The 12914-nt window shown below is 41.9% G+C and overlaps 1 pseudogene across 1 annotated transcript in view; it reads right to left on the reverse strand.

The window, feature by feature from the left end:
- LOC308279591 (Fanconi anemia core complex-associated protein 24-like) overlaps positions 1–12005 on the reverse strand; it is a 169081-nt pseudogene extending 157076 nt beyond the window's left edge. Inside the window, exons 1-2 of the transcript in view lie at positions 11900–12005; positions 10148–10287 (exon numbers count right to left, since the gene is read on the reverse strand). The product of the transcript in view is annotated as a Fanconi anemia core complex-associated protein 24-like (transcript). The remainder of the gene's footprint in view (positions 1–10147; positions 10288–11899) is intronic.
- Between the last annotated feature and the right edge of the window lie 909 nt (positions 12006–12914).

Here is a 12914-nt window from a genome sequence, read left to right on the forward strand (position 1 = left end):
CAAAGCTCTGCAGATTCTGAGTCTGAGCAGATAGAGACGGAAGAGCAGAGCAGCAGCTGTCATCTCTATCACTGTCCAAGCCCTCAGAGATGCTTCTGTTATGTTATTGAGTGAGGTAAATATTTATAAATAAATGGAGTTACACAAAATCAAAAAGCTGATTTTCTCCGAGTTGCTAGATGCAAAAAAAGGAATGGTTAATCATCAAAGTCTGAACTTAAAGTTTTCTGATCACGGCAACACTGGTGTATTAGAACCTCTGAGAAGACATACATTCCTTCTTGTTTGAGGTTTCAATATCATTGCAGCATGAAAGAACAAATTATTCCATTGCTTTTTCTATTCCTCTCAGCATGGTTTTATATTATCTCATTTAATCTTCATAACAACCTGTCTTAAATACAACCTTTATACAAAGTTTGTTCAGGCATGGTGGCTCACACCTGTATTTCCAGCTACCTGGGAGGCTAAACGAGGAGGATCGCCAAGTTCATGGTCAGTCTGGGCATCTTAGGGAGACCCTGTCTCAAAATAAAAAGTCAAAATGAGTGAGGCTATAGCTCAGTGGTAGAGTGCCCTTGGGTTCTATCCATAGTACCAAAAAAAGAAAATAAAAGTTTGTAGATCTTCCAAATTCCAAGAGTATAGAATATAGTTCTGATAGTAGCTCTGATCGTATCTGATATTAATATACATGATAATTTTTTCCTACATCAGTATTAAAGTAATTTTATTTATCACTTTTTTATACATAGGTGCATGGAATTAATTACCTCAGCTCAGGATCTGAGACCTAAGCGACCTAAGCACCGATTTTGTGCCGGCCCATGTAAGACTTCTGTTCATTACTTTTTTCATGCCATACTAGGTAAAAAAGTGAGGGTAAACATTTTGATCACAAAAGAATAGTTTAAAAAAAAAATCAAGCTTGTCCGGGCGTGGTGGCACACACTTGTAATCCCTGCATTTGGGAGGCTGAGACTGGAGGATCACGGTTCGAGAACAGCCTCAGCCACTATTTAGTGTGGCTCTTTGCAACTCAGTGAAACCTTGTTCCAAAATAAAATTATAAAAAAAATAGGGCTATAGGTGTAGCTCGGAGGTAGAATGCCCCTGGATTCCATTTCCAGTACTGAAAAAAAAAGATAAAATAAAATTAAACTTTGATTATACTTATTTTTTTTTACTAGGTTTGAATTCAGAGTTATTTTGTAGGAAATTTACGATCTGAAGCCACTTTATCTGAAATAAGTATACATTTATTTAATGTTGATCCCTGAAATCCTACGTATCTCTGCATTAATGAGCGAATGGTGTGACATCAGCACGTGCTGTGCTCTTCTACAGCCACATTAAGCATATTGGTCTCATGATGAAACGGATGCTCCCTTTGGTCATTACACTGGAATGGCTTACTTTTAGAAAGTGAATATTATTTCATAGCTATGTTATTAAGAAAGGGATTTATGCCACTAAGCAATATGAAATATTCAACCATTCTTCTCAGTTATTTTTTGCTTCCATATGAAACTAAAATTATTCGTTTTGTGTATTTTCAATTCTTCCACTTAGGAGATGATATCCATATGGTTTTACTTTGGTCTTTATCTCCCATATAAAGGCAATGACATCTTGCTGTACTAGATGGTACTAGAGTCAGTGATACTGTTTTAAGAATTAATAACTTCATTTGTTTTGGTGGGGATGGAACTCGGGTCTTGCTCATGCTAAGTACATGCTGTACCACTGAGCAACACCTTAGCCCTGTCTTATTTCTGAATCAGTTTGGTAGACTGAGAAGCAAGACATTTAAAACAAAAGCCTGAGTTTTCTCAGCATCCAAACAGAAGAACTTTAAAGATGAACAGAAAAACCATCAAGTAAATGCGAGCAACCTTCAACAGTCTGTGGGGTTCATCTCACATCTCTCAATAGTTTTTGTCAACAAGGACGGAGTGAAGGATAGTTCTCCAGGTACCCTGGTTTGTCCATTTGTTCATGTAATCAGGATTTATTCTGTACTGGGCACTGAACATTTTCTACTGTAAATATTTCTAAACACATTCCCTCTGTCCTGCATTATCTTTATTTTGCACTGTTGACTTCTTTTTCATCTCCCTCCACTTGCTCGTATGCCCTTCACATTCCTCCTCCACACAGCCTATCCAGTGACCCATCTCTGGTGCAAATCTGACCACGAACCACTCTTGAAAACAGAAAGGTCTCGGCATCTTAAGGGTACTGACGAGGCCCCCGTCATCTGAGCCTGCCTGCCGCTCCATCTTTAGCACATCCTTCTGTCTGCCTCTTACTGGCGTTATTAAACTGCTGGTGCTGTTGTCCTTACCGGTCCTTATTAGACAAGTGCATACCCGCGTTAGTCCTGTCTTCCTAACTGCTGCTGCCTTTCCTGCCCTTGTGCCCTTGCCTTCCTGCCCTCTGTCTTCCTTTTCTTTGTGATACCGGAGATTGAACCCAGGGCATTGTATCCCCAGTTACACCATCAGTCTTATTTTTATTCTTGCTTTTGAAACGGTCTCACTAAGTTGCAGAGGGTCTGACTAAGTAGCAGAGGCTAGGCATGAAACTGCAATCCTCCTGTCCCTGGATTACAAGTGTGCACCAACACTCCAGGCTCTGACCTCAACTTGAAGGCTTCTTTGTCATTGCCTTTAGCAAAGCCACTCTGATACCTTTTCTGTATATTTTTTAAACCCCAGAAGCCAGCACTTGGCAGGAATTCAATAAATATTGGTTCAAAGAAATAAATACCATTTGTACCATGATGACATAACAGAATGTTCCAGTCTACAAGTAAAAGGCATTTCTAGAAATAACGTAAAGTGGTAAAGATACATCAGAAAATTCATGCAGCACTAAGGTAGCCCCAAGCATAGATGCCCTAGTTTAGGGGAAGATAGTGATAATCAAAGAAGACTTGACAGAGCAGACTGAGTCTAAGAGAAGAAATTTGTCAGAATGATGGAGCGAATCATTTCAAATATATGAGCCTGGTGCACTCACAGTTGAAGGTGTAAAAAGTCACAGTAATTTTGGAAAACATTAATGATGCACATAGGCGAAGTGGATGGTTTAAAAGTTACCGACTGAGCCGGGCGTGGTGGCGCACGCTTGTAATCCCCGCGCTTGGGAGGCAGAGACAGGAGGATCTCGCAGGTTCGAAGCCAGCCGCGCGTGCTGGCTTAGGAGACCCTGTTTCTAAATAAAAAAAATGTAAACATAGGTCTGGGAGTGTAGCCCGGAAGTAGAAGGGCTTCCAGGAACCCCAGTACCACACACACACACAAAAAGTTACCAACTGAGGTAGAGCATCCTGTACAGCTTGAGTGTATGTTTCCAGGGTACTTTTATAGCTTGTTTCTGAAGATTTCTTATTGATGTGGACTTGGTGAGTTTGTGGTTGAATCTTTGAGCTCATGAGATGTTGTGCCTTGAACCTGTGACATGGAGTGTTCTTCCAAGGAATGTGTTAAATGTTTGGATAATTAAGTTATTTCCTGAGGAAGTAACTTAATATGTAAAGATTAGCTTAATTAAAATCCTTACAGATGAAAATAAAAATAAGATTTTTAATGTTTTTCTCTTTAATTTCATAAAGATGATCAGTTTTTTTAATTGTTCTAAGTAGTTTCTGTAACTAATATATGGGTTTGTCTGCAGCATTAATTCCAGAGTTGACGCCAGTGCGCCCACCGGACAGCCCTTATTGGAACAAAAAGTACCAGCAGCAGGTATGTAAAATCTTAAATGCAAATTTCTGGTTCACATTTTTTGCCTTAATCATATAGCAAGAACCAAATAGAATTACCTTTCAGAGCAGCCTTTTAGAATGAATACATCCTAATTTAATATTTAATTTATGAAAATTTTAACTTGTTATTAAACTTCAAATATTTTTAGGATATAAGAAGTCCTAGCTAAAGTTGGGACAAAGTTTTTCCTGAATACTGTTTGTGTTTCCATGTTTACAACCTCCTTACTTGAAAAAGTAAGAAAGAACAAGTTGGGGGTGGCGGCGCCCACCTGTAATTTCAGTACTTGGGAGACTGAGGCAGAAGGATTGCAAGTTCAAGGTCAGCCTCCACAACGTAGTGAGACAGTTGGCTTCAGAACAAGATAAAAGGAGAGCCAGGTGTATTCCTCAGTGCCAGGGGGCCATTGGGCTCAGTTCCCAGTAAACACACACACACACACACACACACACACACACACACACACACACACATACAATTTAAGAACTTTTTGAGTTTTGTGATCTGATATCTGAAATTACAGACAATATATCAGTGACAGCAACCGAGTTGGGTTCATGTTAAAGGGTGACCTATCCCAGAGGCTCAAAAGTGGTGTCATGTTCTCAGTCATTAATGCCAAGATTCAAAAGTTAATTCTGCCTTGTGGTGTCTAATTGACTTGAGTGTCAACCGTGAGGATATGGTCCTAGAATTAACACCACTGTCTACTAAGAGGTTCAGACCTTCCGAAGCAGGACTTTAGGTGTTAGGGTACAAACACTAACTTGCTAACTTATTTCAATACGAAGTCAGTAAATATTAACAAAAATTTAATCTACATCTTTAGTGTAAGTTCTAATATATCAGAACTGGTCGGGATGGTGGCACAGGCTTGTAATCCTCAGCAACTTTGTGAATCTGTCAACAGCTTAATGAAGTGCTCTTCTAAGATAATAAAAAAGCTGAGAGTAGCTCAGAGTTAGCAATGCCTCTGGGTTTAATCTTTAGCAATGCACACACACGGAGTCGGAAATGGACCTAAGCTATATAGTCCTATTCATACATAAACACTATCACAATATATAATATTATTAAAGATTTAGAAATTTGTTTTTCATTCTGCTCTGTATTTATCACATAGGAAAATGACTTAAATGCAGTAGAGAGGGTTCACTAAAGCAATGGGAGGTAAAAATCCATTTTTTGTGAGGAAATCTTTATGATAAAGAAATTTGGCAAATTCATTTTCAGTAAATTTAACATGTAATGAATGAATTGAGTCCAAATAAGCAGTGATAGTTGTGTTTCATGTAAGGAAATGAGGATTTCAATTCTGAGGTACAATCTGAGAGTTTAGGAGAAAATAAGTATGTGTTAAGAAGTTTAACACTTAATTTGTAATGATTTTCCAATTATTTTTGAGCATACCCTTCAATTTCTTAAGGATAAGTATATTCTAAAAAGCATGCAACCCCACAGAAAAGACATCTGAGAATCAAATGAAACAAATGAGTCATTTAGCCTCTGACCTGCATAAAAGATCTTATGAACCAGGAATAAATCAGGAGTGTGATAAGATCTGTCTGTACACTCAGGACTTTCTTATTAGCAAACACCTGAGGGCATATTGATCAATAATCAGGGCAAAACAGAGTGGAAAAGTCTTGTCCAACCGACCCATCCCAAATCAGTAAAGCAGAGTTAAGTTGAACATTAGGACACAGTCTTTCTTTTTTTTTAAATTTATTTTTTTACTGGTGCACTGTATTCATACATCATAGTGGGATATAAACTTTTGTAGACATACATACACACATCGCCCAGTCAGCCCCCACCCGATCCCCACCCCATTCTCTCCCCATCCCTCCCTCCCATGCTTGGCTTAGTGGTTGACATCTAGTATTATAGCAATTTATCCAAAATTAAAAATGAAAATCTCACATAAGTTTCATTTGTCTGATACCAAGCTTTTGATGACTTAAAGATAACATTTCAATATTTCTTTTTACTTTCTTTCTTACCAGAGAATATTTTTTTCTATTTTTTAGGTGAAACTATCATATATTTATATATTTATGTTTCAGACAAAAAAAATCTATCCTAATATGGAATATGGACTCTAGATACCCACAACAATCTTGAAAAAGAACAAAGCTAGAAGATATATATTTTCTGATTTCAAACCATATAAAGCTACAATAATTGAAACAGTGTAGTACTGTTCTAAAGGCAGATATATAAACCATTGGAGTTAAATACAAGCCTAGAGCTAAATTCTTCCCTATATTGTCAAGTTATTTTTGACAAGGTTTCCACGAACATTTGGTGGTGGAAATAATAATCTTTTAACTAAATATTGTTGAAAAATAATAATTACATGGAAAGAATAAAATTGGACCCTTACCTAATCCCATATACAAATATTAACTCAAACTAGATAAAAGACCTAAATATAAATCTTAAGACTATAAACTTTTAGGAGAAAATCTGGGTCATAAAACCTCACAACATTGAAATTGGCAGTGATTTCTTGGATATGATTTCAATGGCACAGGCAACAGAAGAGTATACAAACTCCCTAAAAAATAAAAAAAAATTGTATATCCAAAGACAATGTAAACAGAGGTAACAGTTACTAATAGAATGGGATAAAATGTTTCTAAATGCTATATCTGAAGGTATATTAATATTCCAACTAGAAATCCTAAAAATTAACAACAATAAAGGCAAACAATACAATTTAGAGATAGGTAAAAGTCTAACATAAATAATGACTCTCCACAGATAACCAATCTAAGTTGTCTGTTGGATGGAAAATCTTGTTTCTCTGGTTCTGGTGTGTGTTACCTATTTCTTCTTTGTAGTTAATCTCTTTGAGTATTTTCTCTAGCGCTGGTTTTGAAGATATAAATTCCTTCAGTTTCTGTTTGTCACGGAAGCTTCTTCTTTCTCCATCTAATTTGATAGAAAGTTTTGCTGGGTAGGAAATTTTTGGCTGGAAGTTGTTTTCTTTCAGAGTTTGGAATATGTTATTCCAAGCCCTTCCGGCTCTCATAACCTGGTTTGGGAAGTCTGGAGTGATTCTAATTGGCTTCCCTCTGAATGTCACTTGGCCCTTTGTTTTTGTTGCCTTTAAGATTCTCTGCTTGGCTTCCACATTGGTCATTTTGACAATTATGTGGCGTGGGGATCCTCTTCTCTGATCCTGTCTAAAGGGAGTTCTATAAGTTTCCTGGACCTGTGTATCAACCTCTTTCTCTATGTTTGGAAAATTTTCTACTATTACTTCCTTGAAGAGATTGTTGATCCCTTTGGTATCACTTTCTTTTCCCTCCTCTATTCCAATTATTCTTAGGTTAGCTCTCTTAAAATGGGCCCATATTTCTTCAATGTCAGATTCCTGCTGTCGAATATTTTTTTCTAGATTAGAAACTATGCGTTCATTTTTGGAATGATCATCTTCTAAGAGCGAGATTCTGTTCTCCATGTGGTCTAATCGGTTGTTCATGCTTTGAATTGAGGCCTTTACTTCATTAATTGCATCCTTTATCTCTTTTTGGCTCTCTCTGAGTTCTTTTCGAAGCACCTCTATTATTTCTACAGTTATTTTCCTGATTTGGTCTTCTAGAAATCTCTGATTTTCTGTTTTATCGGGTTCTGGTGTTGTGGGGTTGTGGGCATTCATTGCTCCAGTATTATTCCTCTTTCCCATGATTTTGGAAGTTTGTGCCTTCTCTGGGTTCTTCCCTTGGGTCACTATGACTTCACTTAAGGTGTTCTGGATCTCGAGTCAGTAGTATCTCAGACCCCACTACTCCTTTACTGGGTTTTATCACAGAGTTTCCAACCCAGAGAGTCGATAGAGGCTGCTTTAGACTGTGGGGGGTGCCAGGTTGCACGTTCTCCTAAGGTGTGATATCTCTGCCACCACCCCTCCCCCACTGGGTCAAGTCCCAGGGAGTACAGTACTGGGATTTCTCCTCTGTGGCCCGCAGTTTGACTCACTGTTCTTGAGTACGCAGATGTAGCTGTACTGGCCTCGCTGAATTCGCTGCTGCTGCCACCGGTGGCAATATGGCGCCGCTGCTACGCCTTCGGCTGTGGGGCTGGCGTTTTTCTTCATGGTTTTGATTTCCACTCTGAATCCCTGCAGCGTGTGCTGAGCTCGGCCACTGGGAGCTTTAGATGCTCTCTGCGCCGAGAAATCCCGCCTAGCTGTTCCGCAGTGGCTCACCTCGGCTTGCTGTAGCCCTCCGGTGAATTCGCCGATGCCGCCGGCAGTATGGCGCTGCTGCCGCATCCTCAGGCGCAAGGCCGGTGTATCTCCTCTGTGGCTCTGTTCTCAGTCCGCTTTCTCTCTGGAGCCTGGTGATTTTTTGGTTTCTCTGGCGATGGTGTTTTCTGGCTATGAAAGGCACTGATTTTGTGGTAATGGAGATTTGTTGTTAGCGGGGCTCTTAAGCCCCGCTTTTCTCGGTCGCCATCTTCCCGGAAGTCCACACACAAATTTTATCTTCTCTGTATCTAGGCTGGATCACAAGGAGAGGGGGTAAACAGAGGCACCAGTTGCCTCCCTTACAGGTTTTTAGGGCTAATGGTTTCAGCTGACTCTTAAGGCTTTTACTGTAGGTTAATGATTAGAATGAAGGTCAGAGATAGAGGGGAAATCTGCGTTTTTAATTGCTGTGACTGGAATGCTCCCACTGCATCTGAATTCTGACTAGATTTTATTACTATTTGAGCAAAGCCGAGGGCATTTAGAGGCTTAGACAAATTACTTGAAAATTTATTTTCCACTGACTCAGTTTCTCTCACAGTCCTAATCTTACATTACCAGAGCAATTCATGTGGAAAATTAAAAGAATCATTACCAAAAGAATAATAGTTATGAAAGAATATCTAAGAGTGGGGGAGTACTTTGGCCAGAGACAACACTTCCCCTCGGGGCTCTGCTTCTTTAAGCTTAGCCAATTTCTTGTGTTGGAAATATCTTCACACAGATACCGAGGAAAAGGAAGTAATGGCGGCATCTAATGGCATTATATATAAATTATTACAAGTGATGGAGGAAACACTGTTTGATTTCAGTTTAATTCAGAACTTAACATTTGTAACTTTTGTTCTTTGTGTAGTACTGGAGATTGAAACCAGAGATATTCTACCTCTGAGCTACACCCCAGTTCTTTTAAACTTTTTTGTTTATTTTTTGTTTTTTATGTATATCTTTTTATTGGTGCATTGTAGTCAAACATCACAATGGAGTACAAGACTTGTGAGGGTATACCAGCAACATCATCCAATTAACCCGTATCCCCTCCCTGTCCCATTCTCTGCCCCTCCCTCGATCCCATGCTCGATTTGGTGATTAACTTTGATTCATTTGTTTACATATATCATGCATTTTAAGGAGATTCCATCTTCCCACATCCCATCCCCTCTGATTGGTCACATTAATTGCTCTCCCATGGGGCCCTTTCTTCAACTAGATCTCCTCCCTTACTCATTTCTTCCTAGTTTTTGCATATTAGGGAAAGCATCTGATTTTCTATTTTCTGTGATGATTCTCTAAGTATGCCACATTGCAAGTTCAGATCCTGCTCCTGAAGGCCCTGGTGCCAGCCTGGCCCCCTGGAAGACTCTGATCCTGGCCTCGCTGGCTCAAGTACCAGCCTTGCCTCGCAGCAGGCCCCAATGCCAGCCTCGTTGGCCCCAGTTCAGGCCTAACCCCTCAGCAGGCTGTGATCCCAGCCTCACTGGCCCTGGCACAGGCCTAAACCCTTGGCAGGCTCTGATCCCGGCCTCAAAGGCCCCAGCACCAGCCTTGCCTCATGACAGGCACCAATCCCAGCCTCGCTGGCCTCAGTTCTGGCCTAACCCCTCAGCAGGCTCCAATCCCAGCCTTGGAGGCCCCAGCACCGGCCTTGCCTCATGGCAGGCTCTGATCCCGGCCTCAATGGACCCGGCACAGGCCTAACCCCTTGGCAGGCTCTGATCCCGGCCTCAAAGGCCCCAGCACCAGCTTTGCCTCATGACAGGCTCCAATCCCAGCCTCGCTTGTCCCAGCACCAGTCTCATCCCTCGGCAGACTTCGATCCCGGCCTCGGAGGCCGCAGCCTCAGCCTTGCCTCATGGCATACACTGATCCCGGGCTCATTGGCCCCAGCACCAGCCTCACCCCTCGGCAGGCTCCAATCCTGGCCTCTGAGGCCCCAGCACCCGCCTTGCCTTACGGCAGGCTCCAATCCCGGCCGTGCTGGCCTTGGCTCTTGACTCACTCCTTGGCTGGGTCCAAGGCGGAGGATGGTCTTGAGCTTATAATCCTCCTCTTCTCTCTCAGCTTTCCAAGTACTGGAATTACAGGTATATTCCACCATGCCTGAATTAGTACTTACATTCCTAATTCGAACAAGTCTCTTTCTGTAGCCATTTGCTGCTACCAAGTCAGCTGCAGTGATATAAAGAATGCAGGATCTGCTGGACAGGTAAAAATCTACCAGTGTCAGGACATCCTCAAAAATGAGTTTAATTTTCCCTTAAAATGGAGGAAATGAGCACTGTTAACTTAGGCAATAGGTAGATTTTAAAATTTATTTTTATGATATTTATTTTGTGTGTGTGTGAGTCTGGGGATGGGACCCAGGGGCATTCAGTCTCCGAGCTACACCCCCTTGTGACGACTAGCTCAGTACTGGGCACAATAAATCCAGCACTGAGTCCGCTTGGGAACGAGAGTCTCAGAAAGGTGGGCAAAGGTTTCGGTTGTAGTTCTGCAGCCACTTATCTGCAGCGAATTTTTCCCTTTTTATGTAATAAACTCCTTAAAGTTCCTGTTCACGGCGCTAAAAGTGGAGATTCCTCTCCAGGAAAAATCTGAAATGACTGACATGGACAACTGCCTCTTGTGCAATTGACAAAGTTTTAGTTTTCATCACCAGTATTTATACCCAGTGTAAGCACCAAAGGACAATAGTGAGGCGTTAAGTATAAACAAGATAAACAGGATAAAAGGAGATCCATGGCATCACAGTTTAAGATTCGTCTGGGACTGGGCGGTTAAAGTCAGTCCCCTTGGCTTTTGTCACAGTTTTCTTTGCCTCACAGGTAAACCCTAGGGGACAAGGTCCGGAATCCAGACAGGCGGGGGTCACACCAAAAGTCCGTTTTGGAGAAATTTAGTCTTCTAGGATCTCCTTTGGTTCTTCCAGAGTCTTTTGTCCCCAGGGCTTAGTCCAGGCCCTCCTCTATCAAGATCCATAGGGCTGCGGTGAGGATTTGTCCGGTCCTTTCTGTCCCGCCATCCCCTATAAGGCAATACTTATATTACAGTTAGTAGACAGGGCAAAAACATTATAACACAGGTGATTGGATTTCTATAATTGTTCTTTAATGCATAATATTGAAGCAGACTTTTGGGTTTTTTACTGTCCTGCTGCTGAGTCACAAATGGTATGCCTTTGCTAGAAAAAAGCTTATTAGCATCTCTTAATGAGGAAACAAATGGCCCAGATTCCAGAGACAGTTTTACATCTCTTTGGGAAATGGGGCAAAAGGTAGGTTTGCAGCTTCCCCTGCTGGCAGAGAGGTGCTGGGAGCTAATCTTTAGATCAAAGGACCTGCCTGCAGGAAGGCCGAAAGAAATTATGCAGCCCCTGAATTCTGACTGCCCTTTATTACTGCTGGAACAATACAGAGAAAGTCTGAAGGCTCAGACATTTTACTAGAAAATTTATCTTGCATGGACTCAACTTCTTCCACAGTCCTAATTCTTGGGATCCTGTTTTACATCATTGTAGCTTATTAGTATAGAAATCTAAGAGCAGGGAGTATTTTTGCCAGAGATGACGTTTCTTCCTCGGGGCTTGCCTCTGTGAGGCCTTGCTGATTAATACAAGTGTTTCTCATGTTCATATATGCTGAGAAGGGACAGCGGCACACCCTGTCCTATTTTTATTCTTTAATTTGAAACAGGATCTCACTAAGTTGCAAAGGGACTCACTAAGTAGCTGAGGCTGTCTGAGAACCATGACCCTCTGGTCTCAGCCTCCTGAATGATGGGAGAACAAGTGTGTGCCACCATGCCAGGCTTAAATTTATTTTTAAACCACAGAAAGGAAAGGGCATATGACAGAAGGCAGGCCACTGACCTTGCATTTCCTGTGCCAGCTGCTACCCATGCCATTTCTCATTGGCCACAATGTGCCCAAAAGGTACGTGTACTGGACCCACACAGTCAGGAGGATGCCTTTCCATAGGTGGTCTCGACCTAGTGAGGGAAATGCAATTTACCTCTTAAGCCAGCCTTCCTGCACACAGCCCCAAGGTCCACTGGAAAGCCAGGGACTCTAGCAGGAGCCTGTCTGCTTAATGGTCTTTCAAAGATGGAATTGTGTGCTAAAGTCTAAAAACCTGGGGATTATGGCCCTGGCAGCTGTGTTCCTAATTTTCAGAACTTGTCTAGCCTCTGATATCCCAGATTGTTCAGTGCCATGGCTCCTCTGTCCAGTTCAGGACCTGAGATAAGCCAGCAGGGAGCCCCCTCCACCCGAGCCTAAGGATCAGGGAAGCACATTCCTTCCTGATTCCTACCAGCTATGCAGGTCCAGTTTTTCATCCTGCCCACCTTCCACCTTCCTTGGCTCTGGATTGGCTGCTGTGTCAGAGATTGACACTGGAACTCTCCAATAAGAGCTAGACAATGCAGTTGCTTTCCTATTGGTGGAGATTCAAAAACACCTGCTAGTTGCCAAGAGCAACGTTTGTGAAAGCAACTTTGACTCTAATTGGTCGAGGCCAAAACAGAGCCAGTGGCAGTTGTTGTTGTTGGAAAGTCTTCTGAGAGAAAAGGCGTCTGGATTTAAGCTAGAGAAAGCGCAAGAGTGCGATTGGGTGATAGGCTTTGGTCCCTGCCTGAGACCAGGCCACCTCCAGGAGCAAGGATGCTCCAGAGGCTTCAGAAAGGCCGCCGGAGCCTGTTGATAAGTAGATCCCACCGGTCTTGCTCTCACCGGGTGGTGCCTGGAGTTAAGGGTAAGAAGTTGGGGTGGGTTAGGGGATAGTACTGAGACTGAGACTGAGACGAGGCGGGGCACGAGAGGGCGTGGTTTTCAGTTTGAGAAGACCTGAGTTTTCCTGTTGTAAAGAATCTCTCTCCTGGGTTGG

The sequence above is a fragment of the Muscardinus avellanarius genome, assembly GCF_963383645.1.
Source record: "Muscardinus avellanarius genome assembly, contig: SCAFFOLD_36, whole genome shotgun sequence".
Classification (NCBI taxonomy): domain Eukaryota; kingdom Metazoa; phylum Chordata; class Mammalia; order Rodentia; family Gliridae; genus Muscardinus; species Muscardinus avellanarius.